This window comes from Plecotus auritus (assembly GCF_963455305.1).
Source record: "Plecotus auritus genome assembly, chromosome: 4".
Classification (NCBI taxonomy): domain Eukaryota; kingdom Metazoa; phylum Chordata; class Mammalia; order Chiroptera; family Vespertilionidae; genus Plecotus; species Plecotus auritus.
The window spans coordinates 23,477,107-23,490,444 of record NC_137775.1 but is presented as its reverse complement, the minus strand read 5'-3'; positions in this window follow the sequence as shown (position 1 = coordinate 23,490,444).

The following is a 13,338-nucleotide window of genomic DNA, read 5'->3' as shown; positions in this document are numbered from 1 at the left end:
TATGCTTTTAATTTGTTTTCTAATCATATTTTATCCATATAAGCTGCCTATAAATAAATAGCTTTTAAAAGTGTTCACACAGTTTATGAATGATTATGTAACAAAAAATAGGGCAAAGGTCATCTAAGTATATCCAGGGCTAGAATTTTAGGAATCTTGCATTTTAAAAAATATATCATTTGTTTTTATGAAGTGATTCCTTCCACTGTTTCTCTTACTTGTTTATTCCACCCTTGTCAGTAATTCACCAATAACTTTCAGATAATTTCTTTTTTTCCTTTTTTAATAACAAGATAATAATTGTCATAAAATAATTGATTTTATAAATCTACTAGAGGCCTCCGCTCAGGGGGGTCCCTCAGCCCGGCCTGCACCCTCTCATAGTCCGGGACCCCCTGGGGGATGTCCACCTGATGGCTTAGGCCTGCTTCCTGGGGGGGTCAGGCCTAAACTGGCAGTCAGACATCCCTCTGACTGCCAGCTTAGGAGGCCTCGGGGGATGTCCACCTGCCAGCATAGGCCGCTCCCCAGGGGATGGAGCCTAAGCTGCAGTTGGACATCCTTAGTGCTGCTGAGGAGGCAGGAGAGGCTCCGCCACCACCGCTGTGTCAGCAGGCTTCTGGCTGAGTGGAGCTCCCCCTGTGGCAGCACACTGACCACCAGGGGGCAGCTCCTGCATTGAGTGTCTGCACCCTGGTGGTCAGTGCACTTCATAGCGATCGGTAGGTCCGCCATTAGGGTCAATTTGCATATTACCCTTTTATCATATAGGATAAATAGGTTGGGTTCTAATCCAGCACAAAATTCTCATTCTGTAGCTACAATACTCTAGCTGCAGGGAATTTTAGTGATTTGTTTATTAGTTGTTGGAGAAATGGAAGTAGAATATGGGTCTCTCAACTCTTCCCATGCTGGTTGAAGTTACTGAGCATATATTGTTACTGTGAATGACAAATTTTTAACAGTTACTCTCTTAAATATAATATGATTTTTATAAAAATATGCAACTAATTGAGCAGTAAAATAATTGGCAAAACTCACTCTTATTTTATGTTACCCTTTTTTTCTGTTTTTCAGGTTTATTCTTTGCAGCACCTTGTATTTTCTGGTTAAAATCGGAAACTCATAAAACAATTCTTTAGTGTAGGTTTCCTGTTGTTTATAATTCAGAATATTATTACAAAGATGGAATGAATTAAATCCATTTACCATGGTTATCAAATTTCAGGAATCAGGAGAACGTTACCTACCCCCTTTACTAATATTACATCTAGAAGTTGGATATCAACTCAGCGGCAAGTTATAACTGACAAATAAGAATAAGCCAGAAGTATTATGTGTGTGTAGGCATTATTTTTTAATTTAAAATGTATATGAACTATTTCTAGAGTACAGCCACAATTGAATTTAGGTTTATTTTAGAATCAAAACATAATTTAAATATATTTGTGTTGATAAGGTAAGTGCTTTATCAATATTAATATTAGATTACTTTTCTCAAAACAATGCTAGTACATTTGAGCACATTACTGTAATACTTAAAAGGACTGTCAAACTAAAAACAACGTGTGATGCACACGCAACACACAAGGACTGGCCACTTAGGCTGAGGACACAATTGTGCCTGGATTTAAGTACCCATTGCCAACAACTGAGAGTATTTCCTTTGCACTTGTACTATCACAGAATTTTAAAATATTTTTATTGGGCATTTTATCATAAAACTTCATAACCTATGACATAACTTTTAAAACAATCACTTTCATGCCATCATTTAAATTCTTGCTGAGAAAAATTTCAAGCTTTAAGCTAATTTGGGGAGTCTACATATTTTATGTTTGTGGCAATCCTCAGATGAATATGTAAAATTAAGAGTAGTTTTCTATTTCCAAAGAGCAAACATCACAGCTCATTAAGGCTTACGCTCATTTCACAAACTAAACCCACAATGGCATTGTTTATACATTTAGTTCAATATGCAAACAATACCTCCTGGGGGGTTGTATTTCAAAACAACAACAAAATAACCTTGCTTTAGTTCCTTTGTATTTTATTGTGCCTTTGAAGTTTGTGCTTATATGAAACAGCTTTGTATGGGCCTCACTGGTCTGTATATCATGAGTAACTAACTAGATTGACGCCAAGTTTAACTTCACTGCTTGTTATGGAGTCTAGAAATTGTACCTGAGTGTCAATTCTTGATCAAACATAAGAGACAATGTTTTGTCTCTTCATTTTTTTCAATCTGAATTTCACTTAGATCCATGTAATCATTGAACAGGAACTCTGTTATTTTTATGAATGGAATATAGTCACCAAAACTACAATCCAGGTGCAGATGAACCATAATTCTGGGCAAAGGTAGAACAACTATTTCTCTTATGTTTCTAATATATTTCTAAAGAATAGCAAGAATGAAACAAAATATTTGGTGATAATCTCACCAGTGCTTAGGCCAATTTCTTCAGAAAATAATCTAATTATAATAATCATCTCTTTAGGATTTTAATTTATTTATAATTTAGAAGTCATCATCCCAAAGTATTGTTTGTGCTACTTTTGCTAAGTCAATTGCCTTGCAATTCTTATCCTGAAACTCACCTCCAGCTTTCATACACATAGCCTTAAAACATCCTTCTGCATGTTTACTTGACATTTTACAAACTGAAATAGCTTAATATCACCTAAAAGACTAGATATTTAACTGAACATTTCTACCTTTAGATCACCTTCATAAATATGTCTATTCTCTATTTAGTACCCATTTTGATATAAAAACCTTAAAAGTGCCATTTATCCTATTCTGTTTTACTGCTGAAAGTCAGCTATTATCTATGCCAAAACAAAATCTATTATTTAAGATATAATCTTTTATCAGAAAAAATTTAGTTCCTAAAACAAATAAAAATAGTTTGTTTTTCAACATTTATTAATCTTATCAGTAATTTTGTATGTTAATTATATGTTATTTTGCTTATGAAATTGAGATTCATTAGTTTATTACAGATTAGACCATTCTCTCTGGAAACTTGAAAAATTGAATATCTTATTGAAAATCAACCAGAGATATCCAGTGTCTTAATTGTTTATATTGATAGATCATGAATTGTTCTCAATAATTAGACAATTTCATTATTAGGTTTCTTTAAATGTCTCTAATCAATTATATGTGGTCCTGATAATTTGTGGTAATGGGTGAACATCAGGGAAGAAGGAGTTGGAGAAGAGGCTGCCTAACTGGTAAGAAGTAGAAGGGGAAAGGAGTAGGGTTAGATAAAGTAGTTACATGTTGATCCTAGTTGCAGTCATAGCTAAGAATGTCTACTTCCCCCTCTCAGCAAGAATTCCTTTGATATCATTCACAACCCATGGTCTTTTAGCACCATCTCAGGACCTGGCACATAGTAGATTTAATATTAATTGTATTTCCCCAAAACTACCTTTCCTGAGATATGGGGCAGTCATGATGCCTACATGAATTTTGAGGTTTCTACATCACAGAACAAGAAAATTGTTCTGTATCTTTACCCTTTAAGTTCAGCTCAGTCTTTCCTTGAACAACACCCTCTTAAGGTCAATGAAAATGTCTGTGAGATAATAAAATAAATTCATTTTTAATATTAAAAAAAGAAAGAAATGTTCTCTGTTATATCTGTCTGAATGGTGATGTATTTGGGGGTCTTCTCTCTTTGCTTTTCTTACTTGAAGGCAAGTTTTAAATTTAAATAATATCCCTTAATTGATGTCACATACATAATGAGAGAAAGGCTGGAATGATTATAGGACACACACAAAATAGTCAGAGCCTTAATGATATTTTTGGTTTTTCATGAAACTATACCATTTTGAAAGTGCTGATTTGGCAAAGAATGACCTTTTGGCTCTGAAAATTATTTTCCCTGTAATGTTAAATGAGTGTCAAGAAATTAATCCTCCCAGCACACTTATAGAAACAATAATAGTATGAGTTGGTTATGAGCTGCTTTGATAGGGTACTGTAAAGCCCTTTAGTCTTTAAAGAGTCCTGGCATTAGGTAACTTTAATTGTTGGTTTCAGATGTCAGTCTCCATCAGGAACACAGCTGGAGACTGATAGGTGTCACTTGGGAAAAAGCATTTTGGATTACTTTGAAGTCAATTGGACTGAACATGAAAATTTTATAGTTAGTGGCAGATTTCTTTTTAAGATATATTTAAGTGAAGTATCCCTTAAACCAATTACATTAAAAACTATCCAGAATAAGAAACCTCAAAGGAAAATTCGCCTCAGTGGCAAAGTGTTAATCAGATAAACCAAGAAAACCTTTTTCCCAAACCCATAATTTCCATGCTTTGGGTTGTTCTTATTTACATGCAGCCCATTTTAACTCTTTCCATTTCATCTCTGAGCCTCTTTCATTTTGAAATAGTTGTTTGAAAATAGTTGTCATAGAAATGGTAACACACACAGGTCAAGGGAAAAATGACGTGATGGTTAGGTACAGTGGGGTGCACTGGAGGAATTTCATCTGTGCCTGGCTGACACTGATCCCTCATGTTTCATTAGAAAATGTGAGCCTCCCTAGAGGATGCAAGACCAATGCCTCCTGGTCCTTGGAGTTGTATCGTTTATACAGAGAAGGGCTTAGGAGTGACTATTTACTCTCCTTAATGGGTACAAGAGGACAACAAGCATATTTTCTTTTAAGGATTAGAATGCTTCAGTTCTATTTCCTGCTAGAAGGTTTACATTAATCAGTTTTTAATTGATTCACAAGTTATAGCAGAATTTTTAACACCCTTGAGTCACAATGAAAAGTAACAAAATATTAAAATCTGTGTATTCCTGTATTCCAAATTAGTGAGCAAACAGAAATGAACAAGTGTTAAACTAAGTGCTTTGTACTTGCATTAGAGAGTCAATTGCTCTTTACAAAAAAACAACAAACTAAATACAGAAAATAAAAGAAATGATATGTAGTATATAAATGGGTTGACTTCAGTGTTTTATCCAGAGTTATTTCCACCATGCTCTCAGGTTTCCTAGCTCTTGTTTAATTCCAACTTCAGTATGAATAACCTAGTTTTAATACCAGACAAATCGCTTTACTTCCTCAATTTTCTCACTCTTGGCATTCCCTATAATACCTTAAGAGCTTCTATTCTTTACTTGAATCTCTGGAGAAACTTTTGTTCTGGACACTTCATGGGTTGTACTGTTACTGGTAGACATAAAGAGCAGAGTGGCTCTGGGGGTGGTGACTGTTATAGCTGCCACCAGGAACATTTAGGTTTATCTCACCATCCAATTATTAAACCAGCAGCAAACAAGTGAATTTGCATTTCTTTTTAGAAACAGAGATATAGTGAATAAATATATAAATGAAAACTGTAAGTGTGGAAACTATCATTAGCATTACATAGTCACAAAGTTAGAAGAGTGAACTGTATTTATGTGTATATCTACCATGGAATATGCAGCTTTTCCTAACAGTGATAAAACTTTACAGCTTCAGCATCATACTGCTTTAGGCCACCAGTTTCTTCCCTTTGATACACAGACCAGAGGTCATAGTGGGAGAAGCACTATATGAGGGATCTAAATTCTTGGGTACCGGTCCATTTCTGCCATAATATGTTGTCATTAGCCTCTCTGTGATGTCTCCTAATCTGCAGAAAAAGAGGATCCAGCTCGCTGATGATCCTTAAAGCCTGCACCAGCATTAACATCGGTTCTTTCCCACCCCTTTAAGGTGCTTATTTGCCAGTCAATGAATAAGCATTTAATTGTTGCTTAATATGTATCTAGGAGGGATGAATTTCTTAGTGGCTAAATAAATCTCTTTCCTAACTGAGGCCAGGTCTATAAATGGTAAGTAAATTAAACCAATAGCATGAGGATTGCTCTACTCAGATTTCTTCAGGTTTTCTGTGAAGAGTAACTGAGGGTCAGGGAGCAACTGTATGCATGGGTCTGGCTGCTAATTTGGCATCAGAGGAGCTGTGCTAATCCGGGATAATTGCTTTTCAGGTCCAGTTTACCCTGGGTGTTCGAATATGGCCATTATTCAGATTATGTCCTATAACAACTTTCAAGTGATGGAGGAGGAGAAGATATGAGTCATATGAGTAGACATAATTACATGTAGTAAAAAAAAAAAAGTATTGGGAAAGTTCAATTAAAGCCACAAATATACACACAGTAGATGTGTTTAACCAGGACTGGAATTGCCCACAGGGCTGTAGAGAGTCATTAATAGGTTGACTGATTTGATCTATTTAAAAAAATGTGTTTTCTCCCCACATGTCTCACCCACAGCTCAGTAAAGGATTCCCAACATTCCACCATCAAGAATTGAGTCATTTTAGTTAAACCAAGCTCTGCTTCCTCACATGGACATATCTTTGTTTTTTGTGTTGTTTTTTTTTGTTTTGTTTTTTACAGATGTGTATTTTTCCCCATGTGAAAGATATTTTTTGTTGTTAATAAAAGCAGGTTATGAAACGCAATGGATCCTATTTTCTGAACTACATGTATGTTAATATGTATTATGTGTGCATTCTTTTTAATTTTTTTAATTTTCAATTATAGTTGACATTCAATATTATAATAGTTTTAGGCATACAATATAGTGGTTAGACATTTATATAACTTACAAAGTGATCCCCCTTGTACGTCTAGTACTCCACTAACACCATACATAGTTATTACAATATTATTGACTATATTCCTTATGCTTTAACTTACATTCCTGTGCCTATTTTGTAACTGCTAATTTGTACTTCTTAATCCTTTTTCACCAAGCCTCCCAACTCCCCTCCTGTCTAGCAACCATCAGTTTGTTCTCTGTATTTATGAGTTTGTTTCTGTTTTGTTCATTCATTTATTTTGTTTTTTAGATTCACATGTTAGTGAAATCATATGTTACTTGTCTTTCTCGGTCTGACTTATTTCCCTTAGCATAGTACCCTCAAGGTCCATCCCACATGGACATATCTTTGGAGAGGTAGTCCCCTAATGCTTTTAAGCTCTCTCAGTAGGACTTTTCTGTTTTCAGTGTGATAGCAAAGTGAGACACACTTTAAGCATGTATAGCACAATATATTTTGACATGGGATAGGGAGATACAGAATTTGAGTGGCTGGGGAAGCATAGGTCTGGGAGAAATGTCACTGTGGAGATAAATGGGAATCAGAAAGGTTCAGAAGGGAAGCCTCAGACCCCAGGAGTAAAAAGTGAACAAAAAGAGAAGACAGGAAATTAACAAAATATATACTTAGTCAAATTCCTGCCTATTTGGAGCCTGTTGCTGGCTTATGTTTACATCTTGGGTATTTTTTGATAAAACTTTGATTCTAATTCTTCTATCTGAGTACTTAAAGCATTTTATTTACATTTTTACCACTTGAGAACTTAGGTGAGGCAAAGTTTTCTTACTAATTCTGCTCACTTATAAAGATAACTATATGTTGGTTGATTAATTTATCTAAATCTAATGTGGAGATAAAACACCACTTTTCCTAATTTCTGATTCTAGAAAGCTCAATGGTTAAAGGGCAAGTAGGTAAAGAAGACTCATTCCCAAAATACTAGCAAAGTTTTAACTAGTACAGATAAATGCTATATGTTAAAGATCTATGTAGTAGTCTTTATAGAGTCTATAGTAATATCAGCCCACTTTATTGCATGCTAAAATACTACATGAATAATCTCCTTTGACCCTGCCAACTCTGGAAAGTAGATACTATTTGTAGCCCATTTTACAGATAAGAAAAGAAAGGCTTAGAGATGCAAAGTCACTTAGTCAAGCTCACTCTGCTATGTAGGAAACAGCAGAGATTCCAATCCAGGCCCCAGACCTTGGAGGTGAAGTGTTAAACAACTCTGGGAGATGGCTCAGTATGGTTTTCGGGTGTTGGTTGGCTCATACAATTGAGAAAAAGAAAACAAACAGACAAAAACCAAAACTAAAGATAATTATTTGCTACAGCACTTATGGAGTCATGTAAACATATATAGGTTTATAGACTTGGGGTCTGAGGTTAAATTGAATCAAGCTGAACTAAAATTGTCACTAAACCAGCACTCCTGCAGAGCTTTTCAGACTGACTGAGGGGCTCACCATTATACAAATTGAAGTAAGAGGTCATTGCCAAACGTAGGAACTTAGAGTACACTTGTCACTAAGTAAGAAATTTCAGGAAAAAATGGAAATTACAGCTGACAGTATTACTAATTCAGCATTGTTGTTATTCTCTGCGTCTCTGCTTGTGTTCTTTTAGGAGGAGCATGATGGGAAAATTCCTCTGGCTGGTTCAAATACTGTGGCCTAATTCATTCCTGGTGCCTTTCAGTGAAACTGTGCTTTTGGTTACTGTGACCACACGTGTAGGATAACATTGCCATCGTGGCATCCATGGCCGAGACACACAGCTAAGGCTAGGAGGTTTATTCCATTTAGCCCTCACTTGTTCTCTGCACTTTTTTCCATTGGGGTTTTATTATTTGATGTCAACTCAGCAGAATCTGGACTTTATACCAAATTTCTCTCAGCCCCAATTTAAGATAAAAAATAACATAAACGAGTAACTTGGAGAGTCAATGTCATCTATTTTCCAAGGTAGGCTATTGGTTTAAATGATCTATGTGGCTAAGAACAGGTGTTGTGTTCCTCTGTTACCTAGGAATACACTTGAGGGCTGAGATAAATAAAAACAACAATATATCTAGACATCTTTTCCAGGCTTTCTACACCTTGCTTACCACCATGCTCCAATGATGAGAGTTCCTTTTTCAAATATAACTATGTCTATAAATTAGCAAGAAAAAGACATAGAAAACCAGACAAAAGTCTTTAATATGTAATTTGTCGAAGAGAGTATATAGAAAACTAATAAACACATGAAAAGATGCTCAATTTCATTGTCATCAACATAATACAACTTTAAATTATGGTGAGGCATTATTATATACACAAAAAATATTTAAAACAAACAGGCAAACAAAGCCAAGTGCTGGGAGGAATTGGAAAAAAACACTCTTACACTCTGTATTGGTTACTCACTTGGAAAACTTTCTGTGAGTCTCTACTAAAGCTGAAAACATATGTGTATACCATGACCTAGCAAGTTCACTCTAAGATATATATCCACCAGAAACGCAAAGTTATGTTGACACAAAAAATATAAACAAAAATCATGTGAAGAATATTCATAACACTCTTCATAGTACCCTAAACTAGAAACTACCCAAATGCCGATCAACAATAAAACGAGTAAGTAATGTGGTATATTTATACAATGGAATATTGTATATACAATGAGAACAATTCACAAAGACATGCCACCATATAGAGGAATTTTATAGGCAGAATGTTGAGTGAAAGTTTCTAGACACAAAAGAGTGCATATGGAATGGTTCAATTCAAATAAAGTACAAAATAGATAATATTTATGCCATTGGAAGTTAGAATAGTTCAGACTCTTGGAGATGTAGTGCTTGGAAAGATTTTTCAGGCTGTTGGCCATGTTCTCTTTCTTGATCTGGGTGCTGGTTATATGTGTGTGTTCACTCCTACTGAGTTGCACACTTCTGACTAAAGCACACTTCTGAATCTATGTTATTTCTTCAATAAAATCATTGTTTAAAAGGTGAGGGTGTATATTAATCTGTGTATCACATCAGTGAGGTTGCATTTATCAGATTAGCTAGCAAGCTCCTTAAAAAGCAGACAGTGGAGTCCTAATAGGACAAGAAAGATTTGATATGGATGGGAGGAAGGCAGAGAATCTGACAGTTTCTGAGTATAAGACAGCTCACATTAGGCCCAGATGGAGACCTATTGTGTGTGCGGATGCATCTGGAAGGCAGATACCTTAAAGGGCCTTGATCAGGGCAGGTGTAAGCAGGCAATGGAAGAGAGAAACAGGTGCTGGGATATAAAATAGAAAGCTAGAGAATAGGACTTCAAAACAAACTTCTCTTATTTCACAATTTACCCAGGACTAGACATACTCAAAAATAAGGCTAATGTAATTTCAAGTGACATAGAGTTTAATTAAGCTTTCCCTAATAATTCAGAACAGTATACCTTTCTCCCTTCAAGCCTTGGTGGTCTTACATGGTGCTTTTTCTTAGTTCTTTATTAATAATTCACTAGGAGAGGAGCTGAGAATGGGGGGAAGAAAGTGGAATTAAATCCATATAGAACACTCATTCTGTAAGGAGTATGGACAGTGAAGGTTGACCAGCAGAACTATGTGATTTTTATACATGAATGTAATGCAGTTCAAAATAGTTTCAATACTAAATACAAGGGCTTAAACTAATAATGTTATTCAGAAGTTAATTTTTAGAAATTAGTTATTCAGAAGAAAAATTTTACATACTTATGCATTTATTTCATAAATACTTTATGAAATCTTATCATAGGCTGCTATTAGATACTGCTTTCCAAAACTATAAGAATCATGAGCAGTCCCAAAATGCCTCAAAGAATTTGAAATTATGACTACAATATAAATTACAAAATTTTTAAATAAAAGAGTGGAATGCATCTGAAATAGAATGTGTTCTTTAGAATCCTTCTGATGAGTTAAAAAAAATATGGCAGATAATTGAGAAAGAAATAAAATAGTATAAAATATCCTGAACTCTAAGTTTTGTTGAATATGTTTCTAATACCAGTTAAAAATGTTTCCTTTTTTCTGTATGTTTAATTGGTATTACCACACGAATAGAGTCCTTGTAAGAAACTCATACGGCGTTTATTTTTGTCAGTGTGATGAAACGGCACTATTTCTACTGGCAGAACATGCAGTGGAGTGGTCACTGCTTTTCATTTCATTTTTATGGGACGTGTTACTCTTTTGGGTTGCAACGAAGACCACGGTTCCCACAATGGATTTTAATCTCAGGGAATTCCTCTCCTTCTTTTGTTCAGGGAGAGCAACGATGGCCTCACATCAAGGTCTGCAAAGTTGAGTTAACTAGAAACATTCCACTTTTTTCCTCTCTGAGTGATCAGGTCCTCTTGGCAAGTCTGCTTTTGTCTTTTAACAACGTTGCTTAATCTCCATAGGGTTTAATCCTGTGATTCCTTTCTTTTTCCTACAGCCAATTTCCCCATTTGTAACAAAGATACCTGGGAAAAATAGAAACATATATTCTTTGAAATACAAACATATATTCTTAAAATAAACAAGCTGTTTTGAACTTAGGAAGTGGAGCCCCATCAACTGATGTTTGTCTGAGGAATTCATATTTCTTAGAAAAGGTCTGGCCAACCTTTCCTGGGCTAACCTGGCCCTGAGTCTTAGAAGCATACTTCCGAGACACTCCACTCTCTCTACTGGTATAGGAAACTTTATATAACTATCTGCAATGGCAATAAACAGAGCTCTGGAACAGAATTCTAAGTGAGATATAAAATCATGCTTTGAAAGTTGTACATTATTTTGGTTCTATTTTCCATGGGCCATCAGGGTATTTTTTGTTTATTGCTTGTCATAATTCTCCTCCTTATCTAACCCTCCTCTTCCTCATAACAAATCAAAAAGGACTTATAGATAATTACTAATTCCAATGTCAATCAAATATTGTAATTATCTCTAATGATACCTTGTGTGATATGTTACATTAAATCTAGAGCCATGAAGAGAACTAAGTTTCATTTATGTCTATAGCCAATGCCTTGAGAAGGTTACTTAAACTTCATGTTTTCCTCATCAACTAAATTAAAATAATTCTTCATGACATTAAGGATTTTAAAATTCTTCTAATTTACAGAAAGAACCATTTTTTGGTCAATCTGCCACTTTCAATGTAACCAAGAATTCAGATAGTTAATAATCATTGTTCCCCCAAAAACTTTTTCTTTACCAACAATGAAATGAAAAACAATTCAAGATTTCTAAAATGGCACAAATTAAACACAGAAATTGTGAAACATGACATTAATAAAAGTAGATCTATAACAAATTACAACTTATTATTATTAAAGAACAAAATGAAAATAACCTTTGTTAAAGATTGAACACAGGGAGAAACCAAGATGGCAGCATAGGTAAACACCTGAAATTGCTGCCTCATACAACCACTTCAAAAACTACAACTAAAAGACAAAACAGACATCATCCAGAACCACAGGAAGGCTGGCTGAGTGTAAATTCTACAACTAGAACGAAAGAGAAAAGCACACTGAGACTCAGAGGAGCTGCGGAAGTAAAGTGCAGAGGTATGGAGGCAAGTGTGCGGAAAGGGCTGGCAACTGAGGATTCGGTTGTCTTTCTCAATTGGGAGGGAGACACAAGCTCCTGACTGCTCTGAACTCCAGTTCCGGGCAAGACTCTGGGGACCCAGACTCATACAGGGAGAAACTGGACTGTCTGGAATTGGGCGGAACTCGAGGTTGGCTTTCTCTCACAGGTGCTTGCAGCGATTACCGAGGGGCACTGAGACCTGAGGGCCTCTTAAGGCAGCTGAGGATCAGCCATAGCTGTTTGCTCCGCCCTGTTAATTCCCTGACACCCTGCCTGACCCAAGCTGTGCTCAGAGGCTTTTGCATATGAATGGCCTGGCCCTTTGCAATCTAAAATTACCTAACAAACTGCAGCTGGGTCAGAGACCCAGAACATCCAAAAGAAGGCCCGAGGCCCCACAGCAGCTTGCATTGCTTCACAGCTGGGCCTCATCTGGGCACCTCCAAACCCCAAACAAAGAAGAGGAATCTGCAGATCTCTCCATAGCTCCTGCTGGGTGGCCTCAGGCAGAGGCTAAATTAGCACCTCTTTAGAGATCCAAGAGCGAGTGTACCCAGGGGTCAGAGTGGGACCATCCATATTACAACTCCTCAGATCCATAAGGGACACACTCAGGGGGCAGACTCAGTGAGCACCAAAGCCCCACTGAAGCAAGTCTTGCCCCATAAGGGTGTCTCCAACACAGAAGTTCTCCCATCATAGACACAACTGATCCTCAAAGCCAATTGGCCTGGAGGCCAAGTCCTCTCAGTGATACCAACAACAATCAAGGCTTAACTACAACAAGACTGTGCACACATCCCACAAGGGGGTGCGCCAAGGGTGTCCACCTCAGGTAACTGGGGAGGCTGAGCCACTGGGCCCTATAGGACACCTAGCACACAAAGCCACTCTATCAACACAGGGAAGCAGCCAAAATGCAGAGACAAAGAAACAGGTCACAAATGACAGAAATGGAGGAAAGCAAACTACTGGATATAGAGTTCAAAACCACGGTTATAAGGTTTTTCAAGAATCTTCTAGAAACCACCGATAAATTTAGTGAGACCCTTGAGGACCAACTAGAAAAGGACCAACTATAAATTAAGCATACACTGA